General features: G+C 49.9%; 1 protein-coding gene across 1 annotated transcript in view; it reads left to right on the top strand.

The window, feature by feature from the left end:
* Positions 1-12,911: 12,911 nt before the first annotated feature.
* The window catches only part of LOC143981586 (uncharacterized), a 99,801-nt gene continuing 84,758 nt past the window's right edge, over positions 12,912-27,954 (top strand). Inside the window, exons 1-2 of the mRNA XM_077479557.1 lie at positions 12,912-13,006; positions 26,221-26,374. The gene's annotated coding sequence lies outside the window, so the exon portion shown is untranslated. The remainder of the gene's footprint in view (positions 13,007-26,220; positions 26,375-27,954) is intronic.

Raw genomic sequence — 27,954 nt, 5'->3', positions numbered from 1 at the left:
CAGCCAAGAGACCTTCAGGATTTAGAGAAGATCTGTAAAGAAGAGAGGAGCAAAATCCCTCCTGAGATGTGCGAACCTGATCACCACCTACAAGATACGTCTGACCTCTGTGATCACCAACAAGGGTTTCTCCACCAACTACTAAGTCATGCTTTGCTTGGGGTTCAAATACTTATTTTACTCCCTGAACTACAACTTAACCACTTTCGGACCGCCCGCCGTCGTTTTACGTCGGTACTTTGAGGAGGAGTTCTGTTGTTATGGTAGCAACTAGTTACCATCACCCCGGTATCCTCTTCTTCAGCAGGCAGTCCGCTTCAAGATAAAAGTGGTCTCTGCGGCGGATTTCCCCCGAGATTACTTTTATCTGCGGTAGGAGAGAGTCCCCCCTCCCACCGCTCTCCGGTGCCCTCCGCTGCTTACCGGAGCCGACGGTAGCGGGGGAGGCGATCGTGTCCTCTTGCTGGCTTGACATGGAGATGAGTGAGGAGTAGATGACCCCCACCCATCTCCATATCATTGCAGGACGGAAAAGACGTCAAAACGTCACTCCTGCCCAATGATCTTAAAGGGACGTTTTTTTTTGCATTTTAGTGTAAATATGAGATTTGAGGTCTCTTTGACCCCCCAGATCTCATATCTAAGAGGCCCTGTCATGCCTTTTTGCTATTACAAGAGATATAAACATTCCTTAGGAATAAAAGTGACCTCATTTCTTTTTAAAAGAAAAGTGTAAAAATTAAAAATAAAAGGTAAAATTAATAAGAAAAAAATAAATACATTTTTAAATGCGCCCCGTCCCATGAGCTCACGTGCAGAAGCGAACGCATACGTGAGCAGCGCCCGCATATGAAAACGGTGCTCAAACCGCACATGTGAGGTATCGCCGTGATCGTTTGAGATTTCCTCTGTAACTCAAAACATGCAACCTGTCGCCTATGGAGATTTTTAAGGGTTAAAGTTTGCTGCCATTCCACGAGCGGGCGCAATTTTGAAGAGTGACATGTTGGGTATCAATTTACTCGGCATAACATTATCTTTCACAATATATAAAAAAAATGGGCTAACTTTACTGTTGTCTTATATTTTCATTCAAAAAAGTGAATTTTTTCCAAAAAAAAGTGCACTTGTAAGACCGCGGCGCAAATACGGTGTGACAAAAAGTATTGAAACAACCGCCATTTTAATCTTTAGGGTGTTAGAAAAGAAATATAATGTTTGGGGGTTCTAAGTAATTTTCTAGCAAAAAATAACTGTTTTTAACTTGTAAATAGGGATGAGCTGAACACCCCCCGGTTCGGTTCGCACCAGAACTTTTGAACGGACCACAAATTTGTACAAACTTTAGAACCATATTGAAGTCTATGGGGCTCGAACATTCAAAATAAAAAGTGCTAATTTTAATGGCTAATATGCAAGTTACTGTCCTAAAAAGGGTTTGGGGATCTGGCTCCTGCCCCAGGGGACATGGGTCAATGCTAAAATTTTTTTTTAAAACGGCTGTTTTTCCGGGAGCACTGATTTAAATGACGATTAAAGTGAAAAAAAGTGAAATATTCCTTTAAATATGGTGCCTGGGGGGTGTCTGTAGTATGCCTGTGAAGTGCCACGTGTTTCCCGTGTTTAGAACAGTCCCTGCACAAAATGACATTTAACTGAAATAACGTCATTTAAAACTGCTTGCGGTTTTAATGTTATATCTGGTTCCTGCAATATGGTTGAAAATCATTCAGAAAAATGGCATGGGTAGCCCCCCCTGCCCATTACCAGCCCCTTTGGGTCTTGTACTCATATTAAGGGGAACCCCGTACCCATATTAAAAAAAGGAAATGCATGTGGCCCCCAGGCCCTATATACTCAGAACAGCAGTATACAGGCGGTGCAAACAAGACAGGGACTGTGTAGGTTTGTTGTGTTAAGTAGAATCTGTTTGTAATTTTTAAAGTGTAGCTCCAGTCAAAAAAACTATTTTTAAGCTTTTTGGAAAACATAGGGAAGGGTTATCACCCCTGTATAATTTGTTTTGTCGTCCATCTTTTTTCATCTCACTTGCTGTTGTCTCCTTCCGTTTGCAAGTAGGAGATGTTTGTAAGTTGGATGTTTGAAAGTAGGGGCCTGCCCTATATGCTCTGCAGAAATGGCGGAACAAGGTGTTGGTGTTGCCACAACATTGTAAGCCCTCAAAGTGACTCTTGGAGCGCCCTGCTGTGAACGATTATATCAAGAATTGTAATTACATGCCATTGTTGAACAGTGGTTGAAAAATTGGGCCTTTGGTGGTTGTGGTGCTGGTGCCACAACACTATAAGTCCTCACCGTTACTCTGGGTGGGCACAGGAGGGGGCCCTCCTGTGAAATATTATATCAAGAATTGTAATTACATGTCCCTGTTAAACAAAGGGGCTGAAAGATTGGGCCTTAGGCACTAATGCTGGTGCCACCACACTGCAACCTCTCCCATATACTCTAGTTGTAGTGTAGGAATGAGCCCTGCTGCAAAGCATTGCTTCAGAAATTGTAATTAAACGCCCCTGTTAAACAAGGGCTGAAAAATTGGGCCTTAGGCACTGGTGTATACTGTGCTGGCGGCACACAACAACCACTTTAACAGTGCTAGGTTCACAAGGAAAGAACACACTGTCCCTGCCTATCCTGCTTTCTCCCTGAATATAAATCTGGCAGCCTTATATAGTGTGGGGCGTGTACTAAACCCCCTGAGCTATAATTGGCCACAGGCATCCTGCCTGTGGCCAATTATGGCTCTCCTCGCTGCCGGTGCTGTGATTGGCCAAGCATGCATCATATGACGGCCGTCCCAGAACGGGTGGCAACCAGTTAAAAGGATGAAATGCCTAGGGGACTGTACCCCCGCCATGGCTGCTGATAGCCGCCAACAAAAAACTCTGACCATCGACATAATGGGGCATGCAAAATTCAGCTTGCCGAGGAGGGACTGTAACTCCTATAGCTGGATGTTATGTTTGCCACTCACCAAACGGACATGTTCCTTGAGAGAAAGTAACTCCATCACCTGAAAATCAATTACTACCCCCAAGAATTCCATAGATGACGGGGGGCACTTTGTTTTGTCAGCTGCAAGGGGAATCCCAAAACGCTCAGCGAGGTGCCAAACCATAGCCAAAAGAATCCCACATAAATTAGAAGAGGGAGGGCCAACAATTAAAAAGTCATCCAAGTAATGAATAACTGAATTGACACCCACCAGGTCACGAACCACCCATTCCAGGCAAGAGATAAAGGTCCTGAAAAGGGTACAAGATATGGAGCAGCCCATAGGAAGGCACCGATCCACATAAAAGGAGCCCAACCACCTACAACCCAACAGGTGAAAACTGCGTGGGTGGACAAGCAAAAGGCTGACTCGATGTCGGTCTGAGCCATGAGAGGACCCTTTCCCATAGCGCCACACCCAAAAAACGCAGCATCAAACGAGGTGTAAGACACCGCACATGTCACTGGGTCAATAGCATCGTTAACTGACCCACCTTTAGGGAAAAAAAGATGGTGAATCAGGCAAAATTTATAGGGGTCATCTTAGGAGCGACACCCAAGGGAGAGACCATCAAGTTGTCCAAAGGGGGTAGGAAAAGCTCTGCACGTCCAGCCAAATAACACCTCTAGAGAGTTTTTCTGAAACCATCTTAGCCCTTGTACACACGGTCAGAGATTCCGACAACCAAATCCGTTGGATTTTGTCCAACAGATTTTGTCCAACAGATTTTGTCCGAAACTGTTGCATACACACGGTCAGACAAAGTTGTCGGAAAATCCGACGTGATGACGTTATTTCGTTACGACGGTACTACGTTCACACTAGTAGCCAATAGCTTTGGTGTAGGAATTTGATCTGAGCATGTGTGGCACTTCGTCCGATCGGAATTCTCTACACATGATCGGAGTATGTCCGATCGGAGCATTTTGTCGGAAAATTTTACCAACAAGTTGGAAAACTTGGTCCATTGGATACTCCGACGGAAACAGTCCGATGTAGACCACACACAGTCGGAATATCCGACAAAATGGTCCGATAGGACACATTCCGTCGGAATCTCCGACCGTGTGTACAAGGGCTTAGAGTGTAAAAGAGCCAACCGCAAATTGTCTGTGATGGGAGGGATCTGAGAAAGGGAGCAAGGGATTAAGAAACCTTTGGGGAAACCCGTCTGCAATAATTGGGCTGCAGGCTGGACCGGATATCTACTTAAAAAGGGGGCCATCCTGTCCACCTTCACCGGAGTCTTACCTTTTGCCCGCAACATCGCCAGGACGGACCCTGCCAGCTTTGAAACAGTGAGACGGGGAGCCCCCCGCATGGAGATCAATTGTGTTAGTATTTGCAGCCAATGCCGAATCTGCAAGAACCCTCATTGAACTGTTAGCACTGGCTCTGCCATTTTGTGGCCGGTTGTCTGGGGGCAGTCAGACTTCTGCCCCCCCTGGAAAAAAGCGAAGTGGAGGCCTGAGACGAGGTCATAAGTTTCATCCATAAACTGAGGTCCTTATAATCCCAACGTAATGAGTGACAAATAGCCTTATACTGACAAAACTGTTCATCATAACGCAGCCAAGCCACGCCCCCATACACCCGATGGGCCTCGCTAATGGCATCCAGATAACAAAAAAGAGGGGAAGAGTTCTCAGGAGATTTCCCCCGATCACGCTAACAAAAATGGTGAATGCCTGGAGCCAGTTACTAAACCTCCGTGGAATCAAACGGTAGTGACGTTTCTCCTCATCCTCCTTCTTGGATTCTTCTGGTTTAATCACATCCAGGTTAAACTTCTCAAGAGGCAACAATGTGGAATTTCACATAGTCCTCCCGCCAAATCTTGACGGCACCTCAGATTTGAGATGTGCACCCAAAGGACCCTCGAAACAGACATAAACCTCGCATTTGGTCGCATCGGCCAAGCAATCCATGTCTGGGCTCTTACTAATGTCCCTCAGCGAGTCCTCCGAGGTCTTCGCAGCCATTCCTGGAGCCGCCGTGTTCCCCCTGATGTCCCTCCAGGCACCTGTGCAGGAACCAAAACAACCTGGGCCTGTGCCACTGCCTGGCTGGCCCCCGATGGATCTGAAATCCAAGTTGCCACCAGCACTGAGCCGGAAGCCAAGCCCACATCAAATAGTTGTGCTGATGAACACAGCCGGGCCACAAGATCATGGACATCTGTGGAATCACCCTGCACAGCGGGCCCAGAGCCTGCCGGCCGTGGTAAAGGTGGGGCCTGCCGAGATCTGTCGGTGAGGAGGTCACCGGCCACTCTGCTTGACTGGCCAGCACCCATATGATGACTCCCCCCATGCTGGGCCATCACTCCCGCAGCGGCATCCACCTGGGAGGTGGATGTATCCCTCCGAGATCTCTCACATTCCGCAGAGCTCTGCCCCTGTTCCATGGAGCTGCGCCCACGATTGGAATTCCTCCCAATGCTCGCATGGAGCGGCCTGGGCTGGAGGATCCATGGCTGGGCTACCTGACTGGCTCTGCACAGGAGAGGGGGTGAAGAGCTGAAGCTCTCTGGGGGATGTGCCGGCAGAATGTGCCTCAATGGGGAAGCAGCCGGAGCCGAGAAGGAGGCTCCCTGCATGGCAGCTACCTGAGACTGTAGTCAGTCCATCCCCATCGATTCTGCCATGGAGTGGAGCTGCTCCTGCAGAGTGCTCAGATCTGACATGTCAGTCCAGCGGCGTGTAGAGGGAGCGATGCTGCTTACAAAATCTTCTCCTCCTCATGTCTGACCTCTCCCCGGATATCTGTCTCCTTGTATATCCTGCAGACTGACCCCCTGCGGACACTCCCTAGGGTTGCCACCTGTCCGGTTTTGACCCGGACAGTACGGGTTTAGGAGGCTGTGCCCGGGTTTCCCTCTGCCTCACACCCGGACACCATTTCCAGCTGACAGGGGTACCATGGGGCCTCCTTTTACGAGCCCCAGCACACAGGGGTACTGGACAGCAGGGGCATTGGAGCGGCGGGCGGGGGGAGCAATTACAGAGCAATCAAAACATATGGGAGAGAGAGGCGACAGACAGCTGCTGGTGTGGAAGGTTTTAATAAAATAAATGCTTAAAAACAAACAATCCACTCACTCTCCATGTCAGAGCTGTATATGTCAGTCTGTGAATTTGGATGTCCCATCCTCCCCTCCGATCCACACTGCTCTTATCACTGAATCTCTGGAGGAAGCCAAGGATACAGAGCTGTGGGGAGACTGCAGTGAGCTGTCAGCCTGGGATGCTGTGACCAATCAGAGCATTCCAGAGGCTTAACCACGCCTCCATCATCAGAGGCTGACAGTTCACATGAGTTTCCCGCGGCTCTCTGTTTCCTCCAGAGATTCAGTGATAAGAGCAGCGTGGATCGGAGGGGAGGATGGGACAGCCAACTTCACAGACTGACATATACAGCTCTGACATGGAGAGTGAGTGGATTGCTTTTAAGTATTTATTTTATTAAAAACGTCTGCACCAGCAGCTGCCTGTCACCTCTCTCTCCCTTATGTTTTGACCCTTCTGTGTTTGCACCCCCCTCCTCTGTAATTGCCCCCCTCCTCTGTAATTGCCCCCCTTCTCTGTAATTTCCCCCCTCTCTGTAATTTCCCCTCTCCTCTGTATTTGCACCCCCTTCCTCTGTAATTGTCCCTCCCTTCTCTGTAATTGCACCCCTCCTCTGTATTTGCCCCCTTCCTCTTTATTTGCCCCCCTCCTCTGTATTTGCACCCCCTCCTCTGTAATTTCCCCCCTTCTAGCACTCCTCTCCTCTGTAATTGCCCCCCTCCTCTAATTGCTCCCCAATCTCTGTAATTGTCCCCCGTCCTCTGTAATTGCTCCCCACGCACCGCCGCTCCGAACCGCCTGCTGTCTGGGTCTCCCTGTGTGCTGGGGCCCCGTGATACCCCCTGCCGGCGGCCATGGGGGTATTGGAGGGAGGAGGATGTGTGCTGGTAGGGGAAGAAGATTTGTGTAGCACTGACCCCCAAACGAGCAGCTGGATTTTCTGGGCTTACCGTTACCGTCTCCGCCTCGTATACGTCTAGGGGTTTCCCAAGGTAGATGGCCCATAAACTGTAGAGACCAACACTTGAATCCCTTTAGGAATTTTTATTTGCAAAACATTGAACAGAACACAGTCCCTCAGTAGGGAATAGAGGGGGTGGATAATAAAGCTCAGGTACTCTTGGAACTGCTGACACTTGAAATGTCTCTCTAGATAATCCAGGGAATAGCCATTCACAACTGGATATTACAGCAATCGGATAAATCCTTTTTTTGTGAATTTAGCAACCGACAGGTAATTCGGGTGACAAAGTCTCTGCCACAGACTTGGTTGTAGAACGTTAGAATGAGAGAGAGTCTCACAGACTTGGTTGTAACTGAAGGATGAAATTAGGAACTCTCATACGGTACCGGTATCTTGTAGCCGGTCCGGCGATACCGTAAGAGTGCGGATTCACTTGGTGTCCTTTCCAGCTTGGCTTACAGGCTCCTACCAAGCAGCCAGCCTTGTGCATGGCCCTCTTCTGAATAGTCCTCCCCTGGTTGCGTTTTCAGTTGCTGGGCCTCTCCAAACCCGAGACGGCACCGGACCACCTTGGAACCCTCCTTCCAGTTACTGTGACTCGGGCTAGCCAGCCCCGAGACTCGGAAACTGATAGATCCGCACTCCAGGCCATGAGGGCCTCTGGGGGCTGGTCAGGAGGACCAGGACCATGGAGTCAGAACAGACTTCTGGACCGGAACCCAGAATCACGTGACCTCAGCACCTTAAGTACCCTCTCCCTGTATACACAGCGAGACAACACACCCACTGATTGGCTCCGAGAGAGAGATTGGTACCCAATGAGTCCAACCAGACTGCGTTCCAATGCCTGCCAAAGGTGACACCCACACCAATGACCAGGCAGAACATAGTACAGTCCAGCCAAACTGATACGGAGACCACAATTTACTGCAATTAACCCTAAAACCCAACTATGGTCTTAGGAACATTTTAAATTTACAAAAACATAGTGCGTGCTCTTCAGGAGCCCGGCGCTACATTTGTAATAGAAGGGAATGGGGATAATGGCACCTCAATCACAAAGCAAAACTTCTTTTGGGTGACAGGCATCCCACAATTCTGTTTACGTGATTTTGCTGTGATGTGTCGGGTGACCATCTCTGCAAAATCGCACACCGAGGTTGGGGTGCCATGCCTTGCGCCGCTAAACTGTTTGGGTTTGGCTTGAAGAAAAGGTGGCAACCCTACCGTCCACTGCTCAACTGACACCATCCACTGCTCTACTGACACTGTCTACTGCCTGCCCTACTGACACTGCCCGCTGCTCTACTGACACCATTTACTGCCCTACTGACACTGTCCACTGCCCTACTGACACTGTCCACTGCCTCACTGACACCATTTACTGCTCTACTGACACTGTCCACTGTTCTACTGACATTGTCTACTGCCCTACTGACACCATTTACTGCTCTACTGACACTGTCTACTGCCTGCTCTACTGACACTGTCTACTGCCTGCCCTACTGACACTGTCCGCTGCTCTACTTACACTGTCTACTGCCTGCCCTACTGACACCATTTACTGCTCTACTGACACCATTTACTGCCCTACTGACACTGTCCACTGCCCTACTGACACTGTCCACTGCCCTACTGACACCAGTTACTGCTCTACTGACACTGTCCACTGCCCTACTGACACTGTCCACTGCCCTACTGACACTGTCCACTGGCCTACTGACACTGTTCACTGCCCTACTGACACCATTTACTGCTTTACTGACACTGTCCTCTGCTCTACTGACACTGTCCACTGCTCTACTGACACTGTCCACTGCTCTACTGACACGATTTACTGCCTTACTGACACTGTCCACTGCCCTACTGACACCATTTACTGCTCTACTGACACTGTCCACTGTTCTACTGACACTGTCCACTGCCCTACTGACACTGTACACTGCCCTACTGACACTGTCCACTGCCCTACTGACACTGTCCACTGCCCTACTGACACTGTCCACTGCCCTACTGACACCATTTACTGCTCTAATGACACCGTCCACTGCCCTACTGACACCGTCCACTGCCCTACTGACACCATTTACCGCTCTATTGACACCGTCCACTGCCCTACTGACACCGTCCACTGCTCTACTGGCTGACAGTGTCCACTTTTAAGGTAGGCTATTTTCACTGACATTTCTATTAATCGAATCATATTTTATGGGTACACTAAATGCTTTTCTTTTATTTAATCATGCCCCTTTAAGTCCCCCCACTGTTAATGCAATTTGGCTATAACAACTGTTCACTGTAGCACACTTCATTACTACTCTTTTTGGGTAACCCAAGGTATTTTACAATCCTATAGCGTGTACTACAAAAAAATTGCCATGCGCCGTGAAAATGTTCGGGTTTGGCTTGAAGAAAAGGTGGCAACCCTAACACTCCGCCCTTGCTGGCCGACCAATGACCTCCTTATACTTGCTGTGAACCCTCATAATGCTACCCTGTGCTTATTATTTTATTTTTATTTTTTTGCTGTGGGCTGTACTAAACAGCTGAAAAGAGCTGAAATGTGCGCTTATTAGGGCAAGAGAAATAGATTACGGATAGCATCAGTAAATCACTGCTCATTTAACCACTTCCTGCCCGGCCTATAGCAGAATGACGGCCCGGCGGGAAGTGGTTAAATGAACAGTGATTTTCTGATGCTTAAAGTGGTGTTGCCACCAAAAAATTAAAAGCTGCTTAAAATTCGTAAAAAATAAAAATAAAATAATTGGCAAAAAAAAAAACATTTTACTCACCTCTAAATACCTGTTGCTAGGGGGTCCCTCGTAGTCTGCCTTCTTCATTGCCCGGCTGGTGACATCACTTCCCCTCATGCCGCACATTCACCTGGGACCTGTCACGTGTCCCAGATGACTGTACGGCGTATCACAGTGCCCTGCGGAGCGGGGAACGAGGGGGGGGGGGTTTCGTTCCCCCGCATCGCTGGACCCTGGGACAGGTAAGTGTCCGATTATTAAAAGCCAGCAGCTGCAGTATTTGTAGCTGCTGACTTTTCATTTTTTTTTTTTTAGGGGGTACCCCACTTTAAAGTGAAACAATAAAAACAGAAAAAATTACATAATAAACCATAAAAATTAGAAATAACAATAATTCTTATTTTTATAAAATGTAGTGCCTGGGGGGTCCCCTTAGTCTACATGTAAAGTGGTGCATCTGAACTGTGTATAGAAGCTGCTGCAGCAAAACTGACATTTGCAAAGCCCAAAAGAAGACATTTTCCCTGCAAGCTTTCTTTATTTATAAACAACGGCTTGGGGAGCCGGTCTGTATGATGAGGCCACAATGTGGTGCACGTGGAACAAGATTAGAGTTACATTCTGCTGTACTTTGGGTAGAAGTAACAGGTGCATAGAAATTAGGCATTAGATGTTGGTGGTGCCTTCACACCGTAACCCTATAGAGCCGGGGTAGGCAACCTTAAAGAGGTGGAGATCTATCTGAACCACACGGAAGAAGTCAGAGATCTCCGGGCACACTGTCACCTCCTCACACCTGATTTAAACCTCTTGGTTTTGTTATCCTGACTGGGCATCATATGATGTCCAGCAGGATAACATGCCAGTGTGCGCCCACCGGGGGTCGTGAAGCACGGTGATCGGTGGTGATCGGTGGTGCCGTGTGTCACTCTGACACACCGCATCTCCCATCCTGGTAAGGAGCAGGGTTGCCAACCTCCCGCAGCATTTTTTACTGACAACACATGGAAAATTTACTGACGAAGCACATTTTTTACTGGCAGCCTGATAAATTACAGAACTCCTACTGAAAACTAACACAGAGAATATTTGAACAGTATAAACATGATATGGAAACACTGACTATACCGATAACAAAGTTATTTGCTTGAGTTACACTTAAAAAGTCAACACAGCATGAAATTATCAGCGTCTGATATTTACTGGTTTACTTGTTTTACAAACTGTCAGTAAATTTACTGGCGATTGGCAACCCTGGTAAAGAGCCTCTGACAGAGGCTCCTTACCACGTGATCAGCTGTGACCAATTACAGAGTGAACCAGGAAGTGCCGCCGGTAAACAGCTTTCCTCGATTCACACTGACAGAGACAGCCGATCGGCAGCTCTCCCTCTCGGGGGGGGTCTGTGCTGATCATCAGCACATTGATTGTCACGTACCTGGTTATTGAGCCCCATATGCAGAGGGGGGCCTCTCTTACAATCCTGACTCGCGGCCCCTGGTAGAGCAGACAGGAGGCACAGGAGTGCAGGACAGCACAAGTGCCTGGCAGGATCCACAGTTGGTAGGCAGGTCTGATGCTTTGGACGTATCTGGAACAGCAGGAACAGCAGGTGGAATGCAGCAGACAGGAAGCTGAAGCTGGGAGGGAAGCACTCGCAGGATCCGGGGGGGATGGTCCCAGGGATGGAGACACAGGCAGGACAGGCAGGCCGGGTCATACACAGGAAGGCAGTACTGGAACAGGTGCACAAGGCAAGCGGGAGGTCACTAGACAAGCCGGGTGGGTAACAGACTGGGGCAGATTAGCCAAGGGATCAGGCAGGAGAGAAGTCGTGGACAAGCCGGGGTTAGATGCAGGCGGATGGCAAGGAAGGTCACAAGGCAAGCGGGTAGTCACAGGAATGGATCGGGAACACTGGAAACACTCAGGAAATGCTGCAGATCTGGCAACAAGAATTCTCTGACATGACAGGATTTAAATAGTGCTTCTGGCACCAATGGCCGCGTGCCCGCACGCACAGGCGCGTGCACAGAACTACTACTCCCAGCAAGCCTTTCCTGACATTGATTATCAGCACAGCCCCCATCAGATGTGCCACCACAATTAGGGTTGCCATCTTTTCCTCAAGCCAAACCTGAACACTTTAGCGGCACATGGCAATTTTTTTTGTGGTATACACTATAAGATTTTAAAGACCTGGAGAAAAGAAATAATGCGTCACGCTTAGTGTGGATGGTAACAAGTGGTAAATTTGGTATGTATCTACCACAGGGTGGTCCTGGGGATACATTGTATAAAACACATGCCACGTCCCGATATTTAGATTTACTAGAAAACATTTAATGGCGAGGCGGGTTAATTCCCGCTGTCTTCCGGCGGGTGCACTGAACCCGGGACCGCCCACTGCTGTCCGTGGTGCTCGGGACACACGGGGCACTGACGTCAGTCAATGGGAAGTGGCCGGGTTAGTCAATGTCACTTCCGCTTTTGCGGGGTGACGTCACTACCGGGACGGCTGTCCATAAGACGGACGCGTTGGGTCGGCGTCTTTCATAGCAGCCCCGGTGCGTGGCTACGGAGGTACTGAGGGGTTGTTCTCCTTTCCCCTTCTCCCTCAAGGCCAAGTCGAAACTTTATTAGGAAACAGCTCCTTTACATTGGAAGGTAATCACTGACCCTTGTTTGGGGTTTTTTTTTTCGCTTTGCAAAAATACTGAAATGAATAACAATAATATAAGATATAATAAATAAGTCACTTTTTCAATATTGCACTTTTTTAATTTATTCACATAATGACATGTGTTCTAGTAAATAATTCATAAAAATACACATTTTTACTCCTTCTACTTGATAATTTAATCATTTAAATAAATAATAGTGAAATTTGTATGACTGAACAATAAATAAGGAAAATTGACAAAACAAAATATAAGTAATTATATAAATGAACAAATTACACAAAACATTTTGTTAGTAATAACACCAAATGATTTATATATAAATATATAATTGATTGTAAATAATTGATATATTTTTGGTTTATTGCACAGATGACGGTTTCTACAACCTTTTCCCCTTTTCCTTGTCCTGTATTTTTGGAGTCTTTGTTTCCTTTTGTGCCTTTTTTACACGATATATGAGCTACACCACTGCCAAACCTCTGCAGAGACGCTTTTTTTCTCTCTGGCTATCCATAGGGAACGTAAGTAATTAATCAATTCATCGTCCCGTCTATATAATTATTAGTATCATTTTTATCCCCTTCTTTAATCATTTTTAATATTTTTTTAACTTATGTTTGAAGGTGTCACCCCCGTTCCCATGTTGCCCCCAACTCCTATATAGTCCTACAATTTTTTTCTGGAGTTTGGAGATGGAGCTCCTCTACTGTAGTGCTGTTTTCCTTCCTTCCATTGTCTGGGGAGCCTTGGGGAGGATTCAGGAAACATCTGATCTGGCGCACTCACTCACAAGGCTGCTGTTAGCAATTATTGGGGCCCCATACAGTTGAGGTGGGGGAGGGAGGTAAGAAAGGGAAGGGTAAGAGGAAGAGGTGAGAGAGAGGCAGTGGTGAGGGGAGATGAGAGAGAGGCAGGAGAGAGAGGGGGTGAGGGGGGTGGGGTGAGATGGTGGGGGTGAGAGAAGGGGGAATAGAGAAAGAGTGGTGGGTGCAAGAGAGGGGGTGAGCGAGAGAAGATGAGAGAGAGATAGATGACACAGAGGAGGGGGGTGACACGGGGGGACACAGGGGGGGGGGAGTGACACAGAGGAGGGGGTGAAACAGAGGAGGGAGGTGACAGAGGAAGGGGAGCTGACACAGAGGAGGGGGTGAAACAGAGGAGGGAGGTGACACAGGGGAGGGGGGTAACACAGAGGAGGTGAGGTGACACTGAGAGGGGGAGCTGACACTGAGGAGGGGGGTGACACTGTGGGGGTGACACTGAGAAGGGGGAGCTGACACAGAGGAGGGGGTAACACAGGAGGGGGGTGACACACAGGCAGGTGACAGATAGGAGGGGTGTGACACAAAGGAGGGGGAGCTGAAACAGAGGAGGGGGTGACAGAGGAGGGGGAGCTGACACACTGACACAGAGGAGGGGGGTGACATAGGCGAGGGGGGTGACCAGGACAGGGATCAGAAATTTTGGGGCTGCTTAAAAAACTTTAGGCCTGGACCCCCCGGGGCTTGAAAACCATCATTCCCCACGCCCTGCCCACTGGCATCCCACCGAAGCCGCCCACATTGTGGAGACTGGAAGAATGAATAGATGGATGGTGCTGTGGGTGAATGTGGATAAATTGCGGATACTGGAGGAATGGATGGATGATGCTGAGCGTGAATGTGGATACTGGAGGGATGGATGGATGATGCTTGGCCTGGATGTGGCTACTGGAGGGATGGATGGATGATGCTGGGCCTGGATGTGGATACTGGAGGGATGGATGGATGAACCTGGGCCTGGATGTGGATAGTGGAGGGATGGATGTATGATAGGCCTGGATATGGATACTGGAGGGATGGATGAATGAATGATGCTGTGCGTGGATGTGGAAACAGGAGGGATGGATGGATGGATGATGCTGGACCTGGATGTGGATACTGGAGGGATGAATGGATGATGCTCTGCGTGGATATGGATACTGGAGGGATGGATAGATGGATGATGCTGGGCCTGGATGTGGATACTGGAGGGATGGATGGATAATGCTGGGCCTGGATGTGGATACTGGAGGGATGGATGGATGATGGTAGGCATCATCCACACCCAGCTTCATCCATCCATTGCTCCAGTATCCACATCCAGGCCAGGAATCATCCATCCATCCCTCTAGTACCCACATCCACACCCAGCATGATCCATCCATTCACCCCTCCATGCTGTGCCTGGATGTGGATACTGGAGGGATGGATGGATGATGCTGAGCGTGGATGTGGATACTGGGAAATGGATGGATGATGCTGGGCGTGGATGTGGAAACTGGAGGGATGGATGGATGATTCTGGGCGTGGATCCTGGATGGATGGATGATGCTGGTCCTGGATGTTGATACTGAAGGGATGAATGGATGGATGGATGATGCTGGGCGTGGATGTGGATCCTGGATGGATGGATGGATGATGCTGGTCCTGGATGTGGATCCTGGATGGATGGATGGATGGATGATGCTGGTCCTGGATGTGGATAATAGAGGGATGGATGGATGGATGATGCTGGGCCTGGATGTGGATACTGGAGGGATGGATGGATGATGCTGGGCCTGGATATGGATACTGGAGAGAGGGAGGGAGGGATGGATGATGCTGTTCATGGATTTGGATACTGGAGGGATGGATGATGCTGGGCCTGGATGTGGATACTGGAGGGATGGATGGATGATGCTGGGCGTGGATGTGGATACTGGAGGGATGGATGGATGAACCTGGGCCTGGATGTGGATAGTGGAGGGATGGATGTATGATAGGCCTGGATATGGATACTGGAGGGATGGATGAATGAATGATGCTGTGCGTGGATGTGGAAACAGGAGGGATGGATGGATGGATGATGCTGGACCTGGATGTGGATACTGGAGGGATGAATGGATGATGCTCTGCGTGGATATGGATACTGGAGGGATGGATAGATGGATGATGCTGGGCCTGGATGTGGATACTGGAGGGATGGATGGATGATGCTGGGCCTGGATATGGATACTGGAGGGATGGATGGATGATGCTGGGCCTGGATGTGGATACTGGAGGGATGGATGGATGATGCTGGGCCTGGATGTGGATACTGGAGGGAGGGATGGATGATGCTGGGCCTGGATATGGATACTGGAGGGATGGATGGATGATGCTGGGCCTGGATGTGGATACTGGAGGGATGGATGGATGATGCTTGGCCTGGATGTGGATACCGGAGGGAGGGATGGATGGATGATGCTGGGCCTGGATGTGGATACTGGAGGGATGGATGGATGATGCTGGGCCTGGATATGGATACTGGAGGGAGGGATAGATGGATGATGCTATGTGTGGATTTGGATACTGGAGGGATGGATGGATGATGCTGGACCTTGATGTGGATACTGGATGGATGGATGATGCTGGGCCTGGATGTGGATACTGGAGGGATGGATGGATGATGGTAGGCATCATCCACGCCCAGCATTATCCATTCATCCCTCCAGTATCCACATCCAGGCCCAGCATAATCCATCCATCTCTCCAGTATCCACATCCACACCCAGCATCATCCATCCATTCATCCCTCCATGCTGTGCCTGGATGTGGATACTGGAGGGATGGATGGATGATGCTGGGCGTGGATGTGGATACAGGAGGGATGGATGGATGATGCTGAGCGTGGATGTGGATACTGGGAAATGGATGGATGATGCTGGGTGTGGATGTGGAAACTGGAGGGATGGATGGATGATGCTGGGCATGGATGTGGATGATGGTAGGCATCATCCACGCCCAGCATTATCCATTCATCCCTCCAGTATCCACATCCAGGCCCAGCATAATCCATCCATCTCTCCAGTATCCACATCCACACCCAGCATCATCCATCCATTCATCCCTCCATGCTGTGCCTGGATGTGGATACTGGAGGGATGGATGGATGATGCTGGGCGTGGATGTGGATACAGGAGGGATGGATGGATGATGCTGAGCGTGGATGTGGATACTGGGAAATGGATGGATGATGCTGGGTGTGGATGTGTAAACTGGAGGGATGGATGGATGATGCTGGGCATGGATGTGGATACTGGGAAATGGATGGATGATGCTGGGCGTGGATGTGGATACTGGAGGGATTAATGGATGGATGATGCTGGGCCTGGATGTGGATATTGGAGGAATGGATGGACGATGCCGGGCCTGGATGTGGATACTGGAGGGATGGATGGATCATGCTGGGCGTGGATGTGGATATTGGAGGGATAGATGGATGATGCTTGGCGTGGATGTGGATATTGGAGGGATTAATGGATGGATGATGCTGGGCCTGGATGTGGATACTGGAGGGATGGATGGATGATGCTGGGGGAAATGTGGATACTGGAGGGATGGATGGATGGCTGATGCTGGGCATGGATGTGGATACTGGAGGGATGGATGGATGATGCTGGGCCTGGATATGGATACTGGAAGGAGGGATAGATGGATGATGCTATGTGTGGATTTGGATACTGGAGGGATGGATGGATGATGCTGGACCTTGATGTGGATACTGGATGGATGGATGATGCTGGGCCTGGATGTGGATACTGGAGGGATGGATGGATGATGGTAGGCATCATCCACGCCCAGCATTATCCATTCATCCCTCCAGTATCCACATCCAGGCCCAGCATAATCCATCCATCTCTCCAGTATCCACATCCACACCCAGCATCATCCATCCATTCATCCCTCCATGCTGTGCCTGGATGTGGATACTGGAGGGATGGATGGATGATGCTGGGCGTGGATGTGGATACAGGAGGGATGGATGGATGATGCTGAGCGTGGATGTGGATACTGGGAAATGGATGGATGATGCTGGGTGTGGATGTGGAAACTGGAGGGATGGATGGATGATGCTGGGCATGGATGTGGATGATGGTTGGCATCATCCACGCCCAGCATTATCCATTCATCCCTCCAGTATCCACATCCAGGCCCAGCATAATCCATCCATCTCTCCAGTATCCACATCCACACCCAGCATCATCCATCCATTCATCCCTCCATGCTGTGCCTGGATGTGGATACTGGAGGGATGGATGGATGATGCTGGGCGTGGATGTGGATACAGGAGGGATGGATGGATGATGCTGAGCGTGGATGTGGATACTGGGAAATGGATGGATGATGCTGGGTGTGGATGTGGAAACTGGAGGGATGGATGGCTGATGCTGGGCATGGATGTGGATACTGGAGAGATGGATGGATGATGCTGGGCGTGAACGTGGATACTGGAAGGATAGATGGATGATGGGCCTGGATATGGATACTGGAGGGATGGATGGATGGATGATGCTGGGCATGGAATTGAATACTGGAGGGAAGGATGGATGATGCTAGGTCTGGATGTGGATAGTGGAGGGATGGATAGATGATGGGCCTGGATATGGATACTGGAGGGATGGATGGATGATGCTGTGCGTGGATGTGGATACTGGAGGGATGGATGGATGATGGTAGGCATCATCCACGCCCAGCATTATCCATTCATCCCTCCAGTATCCACATCCAGGCCCAGCATCATCCATCCATCTCTCCAGTATCCACATCCACACCCAGCATCATCCATCCATTCATCCCTCCATGCTGTGCCTGGATGTGGATACTGGAGGGATGGATGGATGATGCTGGGCGTGGATGTGGATACAGGAAGGATGGATGGATGATGCTGAGCGTGGATGTGGAAACTGGAGGGATGGATGGATGATGCTGGGCATGGATGTGGATACTGGGAAATGGATGGATGATGCTGGGCGTGGATTTGGATACTGGAGGGATTAATGGATGGATGATGCTGGGCCTGGATGTGGATATTGGAGGGATGGATGGACGATGCTGGGCCTGGATGTGGATACTGGAGGGATGGATGGATCATGCTGGGCGTGGATGTGGATATTGGAGGGATAGATGGATGATGCTTGGCGTGGATGTGGATATTGGAGGGATTAATGGATGGATGATGCTGGGCCTGGATGTGGATACTGGAGGGTTGGATGGATGATGCTGGGGGAAATGTGGATACTGGAGGGATGGATGGATGGATGATGCTGGGCATGGATGTGGATACTGGAGAGATGGATGGATGATGCTCGGCGTGAACGTGGATACTGGAAGGATAGATGGATGATGGGCCTGGATATGGTTACTGGAGGGGTGGATGGATGGATGATGCTGGGCATGGAATTGAATACTGGAGGGATGGATGGATGATGCTAGGTCTGGATGTGGATAGTGGAGGGATGGATGGATGATGGGCCTGGATATGGATACTGGAGGGATGGATGGATGATGCTGTGCGTGGATGTGGATACTGGAGGGATGGATGGATGATGCTGGGCCTGGATGTGGATACAGGAGGGATTGAAGGATGGATGATGCTGTGCGTGGATGTGGATACTGAAGGGATGGATGGATGGATGATGCTGGGCCTGGATGTGGATACTGGAGGGATGGATGGATTATGCTATGCGTGGATGTGGCTACAGGAGGGATTGAAGGATGGATGATGCTGGGCGTGGATGTGGATACTGGAGGGATGGATGGATGATGCTGGGCCTGGATGTGGATACTGGAGGGATGGATGGACGATGCTGGGGGGAATGTGGATAATGGAGGGATGGATAGATGGATGATGCTGGGCCTGGATGTGGATATTGGAGAGATGGATGGATGATGTTGGGCCTGGATGTGGATATTGGAGGGATGGATGATGCTGGGCCTGGATGTGGATCCTGGAGGGATGGATGGATGGATGATGCTGGGTGTGGATGTGGATACTGGAGGGATAGATGGATGATAGATGATGCTGGGCCTGGATGTGGATACTGGAGGGATGGATGGATGATGCTATGCGTGGATGTGGATACAGGAGGGAGGGATGGATGGATGATGCTTGGCGTGGATGTGGATATTGGAGGGATTAATGGATGGATGATGCTGGGCCTGGATGTGGATACTGGAGGGATGGATGGATGATGCTGGGGGGAATGCGGATACTGGAGGGATGGATGGATGGATAATGCTGGGGGGAATGTGGATACTGGAGGGATGGATGGATGATGCTAGGCGTGGATGTGGATACTGGAAGGATAGATGGATGATGGGCCTGGATTTGAATACTGGAGGGATGGATGGATGGATGATGCTGGGCATGGAATTGAATACTGGAGGGATGGATGGATGATGCTGGGCGTGGAAGTGAATACTGGAGGGATGGATGGATGATGCTGGGCCTGGATGTGGATACTGGAGGGATGGATGGATGATACAGGGCCTGGATGTGGATACTGGAGGGATGGATGAATGGATTATGCTGGGCCTGGATGTGGATACTGGAGGGATGGATGGATGATGCTGGGCCTGGATGTGGATACTGGAGGGATGGATGGATGATACTGGGCCTGGATGTGGATACTGGAGGGATGGATGAATGGATTATGCTGGGCCTGGATGTGGATACTGGAGGGATGGATGGATGATGCTGGGCCTGGATGTGAATACTGGAGGGATGGATGGATGATGCTGGACCTTGATGTGGATACTGGATGGATGGATTATGGTGGGCCTGAATGTGGAAACTGGAGGGATGGATAGATGGATGAAGTTGTGCGTGGATTTGGATATTGGAGGGATGGATGGATGGATGATGCTGGGCCTGGATGTGGATACTGGAGGGATGGATGGATTATGTTGATCCTGGATGTGGATACTGGCCAGGTTGCGTGCTCATATAAAGGGTCTGGTATGGATTTTTAGGGGGACCCCCACGTCAATGTTTTTTTTAAATTTGACGCGGGGTTCCCCTTAATATCCATACCAGACCTGAAGGGCCTGGAAATTGAATTTAGGGGAACCCCCACACTTTTTTTTTATCAATGAATGAATTGTTGGCTCCGTAATACAGAGAGTTCTCATTGAGTGTTCTCTGTATTATGGGAGCCGACAGTTCAAAGTGATTTTAAAAGACTTTTTTTCTGCAGAAATGACACTTTGTGCAGGGACAGTTCTAAGCACGGGAAACATGTGCCCCTTCACAGGCATACTATAGACACCCCCCAGGTATGAAATTTAAAGGAATATTACACTTTTATTGTTTCACTTTAATCATTATTAAAATCACTGCTCCCGAAAAAATGGCCGTTTTTTCCACATTGATCCATGTCCCCTGGGGCAGGACCCGGGTCCCCAAACCCTTTTTAGGACAGTAACCTGCAAATTAGTCTTTAAAATTAGCACTTTAGATTTTGAACGTTTGAGTCCCATAGACTTTAACAGGGGTTCTAAAGTTCACACGAAGTTTAGGTCTGTTCACAAGTTCTGGTGCGAAGCGAACCGGGGGGTGTTCAGCTCATCCTTATTTTCATTATTACATGGTTACATACATATTACATACAATTTTATTACATGGTCAAGAAGTCCAGCAGCTTCTCCTCTGACAGTCCGATCTGGTCCAGATTGGAAAGTAAGTGCTTCTTAAGCCGCGTACACACGTAGCCGTCTGTCCGACGTACTTAGTCTGGCGGACGTCCGCCAAACTGTCCTTCAGAATTTTCGAACGGGCTACTTGCCCACACACGGCACTTTTTCAGCGGACTAATACGGCGTACTAAGTCCACCGTACTAAGTCCGCCGTACTTTCGAAATGAACGGACTCGCCCACACACGCGGAGGAAAGTCCGCTCATTTCGAGCGCTTCTCCAGGTAGGCGGGGCCTGCGAAGGAGTCGTCGCTGGCCCCGCCGCCTGGTATGGACTTAAAGGGGAACCCCCAACGCTGAAAAAAATCAGCGTGGGGGTCCCCCCCAAGTCCACAACAGACCCTTGTCCGAGCATGCTACCCGGCCGGCCAGGAAAGGGGGACGAGCGAGCGCCCCCCCTCCTGAGCCGTACCAGGCCGCGTGCCCTCAACATGGGGGGTGCCTTGGGGAAGAGGGGGCTGCGCGGCCCCCCCACCCCAAAGCACCTTGTCCCCATGTTGATGAGGACAAGGGCCTCTTCCCGACAACCCTGGCCGTTGGTTGTCGGGGTCTGCGGGCGGGGGGCTTATCGGAATCCGGGGGTCTTCTCGCCGGACTCCTCCGCTATCTTCTTGTAGCTCTTTTGCTAGCGGAGGAGTCTGGCTTTCTTCCTCGCCGCCGGCCTCTTCTCCCGACTTCGGGGGTCTTGTCCCCCTCTTCGGTTCTTCTGCCGGGCCACCGCGCCTTCTTATAGCTCTTTTACAGGCGGTGGCCCGGTCTTCTGTTGCCGCTGCCGCCTTCCATTCTTCTTCTTCTTCTTCTTCTCCTGGAGATGTTGACTCAACGATCTCTCCGGCCGCAATGCCAGGGCCGCGCTGCGCGGCCACTTATATAGGGACAAGGGGCGGTGTCACATGGCTTTATGTCACATGGGTTGATCACATGGGTTGATGTCACATGGGGACTGTGACATCGTAAGGGGGTGGGGTCACCATGTGACACCAACCCATGTGACATAAAACCATGTGACACCGCCCCTTGTCCCTATATAAGTGACCGCGCAGCTCGTTCCTGGCATTGTGGCCGGAGAGAACGTCGAGTCAACATCTCCAGGAGAAGAAGGAGAAGAAGAAGAAGAACGGAAGGCGGCGGCGGCGACAGAAGACCGGGCCACCGCCTGTGAAAGAGCTATAAGAAGGCGCGGTGGCCCGGCAGAAGAACCGAAGAGGGGGACAAGACCCCCGAAGTCGGGAGAAGAGGCTGGCGGCGAGGAAGAAAGCTGGACTCCTCCTCTAGCAAAAGAGCTACAAGAAGATAGCGGAGGAGTCCGGCGAGAAGACCCCCGAAGACGGAAGACCCCCGGAGCTGTGCAATAAAGTATTTTATCTCGTGTGTTGTGTTTTTTTTTGTACTTTTATTTTACAGGTGAATGGGTAGGGGTACATTGTACCCCATACTCATTCACATAGGGTGGGGGGCCGGTATTCCGGGGCCCCCTTATTAAAGGGGGCTCCCGGATTCCGATAAGCCCCCCGCCCGCAGACCCCGACAACCAACGGCCAGGGTTGTCGGGAAGAGGCCCTTGTCCTCATCAACATGGGGACAAGGTGCTTTGGGGTGGGGGGGCCACGCGGCCCCCCCCTTCCCCAAGGCACCCCCCATTTTGAGGGCACGCGGCCTGGTACGGCTCAGGAGGGGGGGCGCTCGCTCGTCCCCCCTTTCCTGGCCGGCCGGGTAGCATGCTCAGACAAGAGTCTGTTGTGGACTTGGGGGGGACCTCCACGCCGATTTTTTTCCGGCGTTGGGGTTCCCCTTTAAGTCCATACCAGGCGGCGGGGCCAGCGACGTCTCCTTTGCGGGCCCCGCCTACCTGGAGTCCCGCTCGAAATGAGCGGACTTTTCTCCGGGCGGGAAAAGTCCGCTCATTTCAAAAGTACGGCGGACTGGCACACACACGGCCGGATTGTCCGCCGAAATGCGAGTACGGCGGGCAGATTGTTGTGCAAACTGAAATTCTAAGTCCGCCGTACTGTTGGGTCAAAAAAGTATGCCAGAGGCTACACACGGGGGATTGTTTGGCAGACTTGAGTTTGCCGGACTTTTCCACCGGATTGTTTGATCATGCCCATTCGAGGCTGGGTGATAAGGAGCTGTTTTGTGGTGTTGGATGCTCAAGCCACTGAGGAAGGATTGAAACTCATGCGATGTAAATTGAGTTCCATTGTCTGAGACTATGGCTGTTGGCAAGCCATACTGAGCAAAGAGCTTCCTTAAGACTAGAATGGTAGCAGCTGAGGTAGTAGAAGGCATTTGAAATACCTCCAGATGTGCATCTACCACGATCAAATACATTTTACCCTGGATTGGGCCAGCAAAATCAAGATGGAGTTTTGACCACGGGTCTGTCGGCCATGGCCAAGGTAGCAGGGTTCCTTTCTTTTGGGGTCGCTGAGCTGACAGCACCCAGGACTTTGAGCCACATAATCTTCAATTGCTTTATCCATTTGTGGCCACCAAACATAGCTCTGGGCTCGCTGCTTCATGCATACCACGCCAGGATGGCCCTCATGCAGTATCCTTAGCATGGTTGGTTGCAAATACTGAGGTTTAACCACTTGCCGCCCGCCCTATAGGCAATTGACGGTGGCAAAGTGGTTGCATAATCCTGACCGGACGTCATATGACGTCCTCAGGATTATGAGCCGCTGCGCGCCCCCGGGGGCGCGCATCGCGGCGATCGTTGTTTCGGGGTGTCAGTCTGACACCCGGCAACTACGATCTTGGTAAAGAGTCTCCGACGGAGACTCTTTACCACGTGATCAGCCATGTTCAATCACGGCTGATCACAGTGTAAATGGGAAGAGCCGGTGATCGGCTTTTCCTCACTCGCGTCTATCAGACGCGAGTAGAGGAGAGCCGATCGGCTGCTCCTCTGACAGGGGGGGGGGTCGATTATCAGCACAGCCCCCCTGAGGATGCCCACACTGGACCACCAGGGGCGCCACCAGACCACCAGGGAAAAGGTAATCCTCCCTAGACCACCAGGGGCGCCACCAGACCACCAGGGAAAAGGTAATCCTCCCTAGACCACCAGGGATGCCAGTCAGCATAATGGATGCCAATCAGTGCCCATAATGGATGCCAATCAGTGCCCACAATGGGCATCACTGATTGGCATGCATTATTGTTTGGCACTGATTGGCATCCATTAGTACAGTATAACACCAATGCCGCCTATGAGTGCCCACCTGTGCCGCCTATGAGTGCCCACCTGTGCCACCTATCAGTGCCCACCTATGCCCATCTGTGCCGCCTATCCATGCCCACCTGTGCCGCCTATCCATGTCCACCTGTGCCGCCTATCCATGCCCATCTGTGCCGCCCATCCATGCCAATCCGTGCCAGCTATCAGTGCCAATTTGTGCCACCTATCAGTGTCCATCCGTGTCGCTCATCCGTGTCGCCCATCAGTGCCGCCTATCAGTGCCACATATCAGTATCCATCAATGCCACCTCATCAGTGCCACATCATTGGTGCCCATCAGTGCCGCCTTATCAGTGCCCATCAGTGTAGCCCCATCAGTGCCCATCAGTGAAGGAGAAAACATACTTATTTACAAAGTTTTGAAACTGAAACAAAAAAAAAACATTTTTTTTTTCAAAATTTTCGGTATTTTTTTATTTGTAGCGCAAAAAATCAAAACCGTAGCGGTGATCAAATACCACCAAAAGAAAGCTCTATTTGTGGGAAAAAAATGATAAAAATTTCATTTGGGTACAGTGTAGCACGACCGCGCAATTGTCATTCAAAGTGCGACAGCGCTGAAAGCTCAAAATTGGTCTGGGCAGGAAGGTGTTTAAGTGCCCGGTATTGAAGTGGTTAATCACTCTATTGCCCCACTGTAGGCAACCAGCGTTAGTCACAAGCTCACATTTTCTGGTAAAGCATGGAGGAAATTCACCTGGGACTTTCTCTGACCATCCAGCCTGAACATACGAGAATATCTGAGACAGGAAGGGATCTGTGGCTGTATGTCTGGCAATTAGGGAGGTGGACATGCAGGGCCGTGGCCTGTGTACTTCCACTATGCGTATGTCTCTAGGTAGGTGGTCTCCAATTGGCAATCTGCAAAATGCATCTGCATTGCCATGGGCCTCGTGGGAGCGATATCTGATAGAATAAGTATAACCTCCCAAGAATAAAGCGTACCTTTGTAAGCGAGATGCGGTTGTTGTAGAAATTCCTTTCTTAGGATTCAGTACGGACAACAGAGGTTTGTGGTCAGTGATCAGTGTGAACTCTCGTCCATAGATGTACGTGTGAAATATTTTTGTGGCCCATACAATGGCCAAAGCTTCCTTGTCTATTTGGGAGTAATTTTATTCTGCTGAGGTTAAAGACCTGGAGGCAAAAGAAATGGGGTGCTCCGTGCCATCTGGCATGACGTGGGAAAGCACGGCACCCAGTCCATAAGGTGAGGCGTCACAAGCCAAGGTGACGTGTTTCTTTAAATCGACCAGAACCTGAGAGGACTGAATGAGCTCTTTAGAAAGCCGAAAAGCTTCTTTACATTTGTCTGTCCATATCCATTGAGCTCTTGTATACAGTAAGCGATGTAACGGTTAGAGCTGGTGTGCTAGATTCAGCAAGAAATGGTGGTAGTAATTTAGGAGGCCAAGGTAGGACCTGAGCTGTGTGACATTCTGGGGAGTAGGGGCATGGGTAAGGCCTTTTCTTCAGTAGTGTGTAACCCATGTCGGTCCACAGTGTGGGCACAAAATTCCAGTCGAGATTGGAAAAATTTGCATTTTGAAGATTGGCACGTAAAGCATACCGTCGGAGTCTCTCTAGCACAGCTTCAACATTCTTTCTATGTTCTTCATCAGTGGGACCAGTAAAGAGCATGTCATCCAGTAGACATTGGGTGAAAGGTATGCCTGCCAGGACCTCATCCATGATCCGCTGCCAGATGGCTGGAGCTGGGGCTATGCTAAAAACCATGCGGTTATAGTGGAATAATCCTTTATGGGTGTTAATGGTCAACAGATGGCGTGAATCTGGGTGTTCTTCCAGTTGCAGGTAAGCTTACTTTTATCTATTTTTGTAAACTTTTGCCCCCAGCCAGTGAGCCAAATAAATCTTCAAGTCGAGGCAACGGGTATTGATCCACAAGAAGTTGGTTGTTCAGGGCAACCCTGAAATCTCCACAAATTCTAAGGTCTCCATTCTTTTTCTTGACAGGCAAAAATGGCGATGCCCATTCACTTCTATCAACTTTAGTTATGATCTTTTCAGCCAATAGATGGTCCAGCTCTGCTTCCACTTTCTTCCGCAAGGCAAAGGGCACTGATCTTGCCTTACAAAAATGAAGTGTAGCACCAGGATTTAAGATAAGGTGGGCTATTTTTCCTTTTACCGATCCCAAACAGTCCTCAAAAACCTCCTTAAAGTGTGACTTCAAGTATTCAACCCAGTGGTCTACCTCAGAAAGCAATGTACATTGGGCAATGGCAAGAGGGGGCATGCCCAGGGCTTTGATCCAGTCCCTACCATACAGCGGAGGACCTCCTTTACTTACAATATAAAGGCGTAGAGCTTTACTGCACTTGTCTAATGTCACAATGGGTTTCACATATCCTAAGGGCTGTAGCAGTTCCTTGCTGTAGGTTTGTAGTGTGAGATTTGTAGGTTGGAGCGGTAGGGACAGATCCGATGCCTTTATATCAGTCCATGAAATTAAGGACACAGCTGCCCCTGTATGAACATCCATGGAGAGAGGACAGCCATTGAGTGTGACATCCACTTTTATCACAGGAGTGTTCCCAGCTACCCGAAACATTCCAACATGCTGGACACAGGTCTCCTCATCAGAGCTGGAGCCATTCTTGTCACTATCCACATGAAATGTCTGTTTACGTCTACCTTTTGTGGTAGTGTTCGGGGCTTGTGAGCTGCGGCAAACACGCCCAATATGACCAGTCTTTCTACAAAGAAAACAAATGACCTCCTTGAACTTGCAAGCAGGTGCCCTGTGAGAAGTGTTACCACAATGGTAGCAAGTTGGTATCCTAGAGACAGAAGGATTAGGGTGGCGAGGTTTAGGGTGATTTGGTGACGGCCGTCGTGGGTGTCGGGTAAAAGCAGTGTGGAATATTTCCTCTCCCTGGCTTGCAGGAGGTTCAGGTGGTGCCTTCAGTAGGGTGGTATCCCGTGTAGCCAACTCCATGACCGTAGCAAGGTGCGTGGCTTTCGTCAGAGTCAAGTCGGGTTCTGTGAGTAAACGTTTCTGTATGGCTGGGTCGCAGAGTCCCATGACAAACATGTCACGGAGAGCCGTCTGCAGGTCTCCAAACTGACAAGTGGCAGTTGGTTTATGTAAAGCAATGATATAAGTCTTTATATCCTCCCCAGCATGCCGCCTCCTACTGTAGAATATAAACCGCTCTGCGATTTCTAATGGCTTTGGGTTGTAGTGCTCATGTAGGTCTCTGAATAAACTCAGGAAAGGGCTTAGAGGCCAGCTTGTCTGGAGAAATGAAGTCTCTGAGAGGGCCATATGTAGCCTGACCCAATGCTGTGAGCAAAACGGCAACTTTCTTTTCTACAGCAACACTATTTGCTTCCATCTACTGCTCCGGCCTCTCCACCCAGGAGCTCCATGATTCAGCAGCAGGATCAAATGTTTGAATAAACCCTATGAAAGCCACGTATGCTAAAATCCACAATCCTCCCCGCCACTGTTATGTCCCTTGGACACAGGGCCTCTCAGGGTGTTGGTAGCAATGCTGCCAGTATCTGATCAGTGAGTTACACACAGGCTGGAGGCACTTCTTATCCAGGGAAGGTTTATTACAGAAAGCGATGTACATTCTTACATGGAGGAGTCATATACAACAGATCTCCCTCTAAGTATCATGCTGCTGCTTCCAGTCCCACACACTGTGACTGACTTCCTGGTACAGCCCCTGCCCCAGA

The sequence above is a fragment of the Lithobates pipiens genome, unplaced genomic scaffold (assembly GCF_037356315.1).
Source record: "Lithobates pipiens isolate NorthernLeopardFrog02 unplaced genomic scaffold, aLitPip1_a1.2 Scaffold_16, whole genome shotgun sequence".
Classification (NCBI taxonomy): domain Eukaryota; kingdom Metazoa; phylum Chordata; class Amphibia; order Anura; family Ranidae; genus Lithobates; species Lithobates pipiens.
This window is presented reverse-complemented; position numbering and strand designations above follow the sequence as displayed.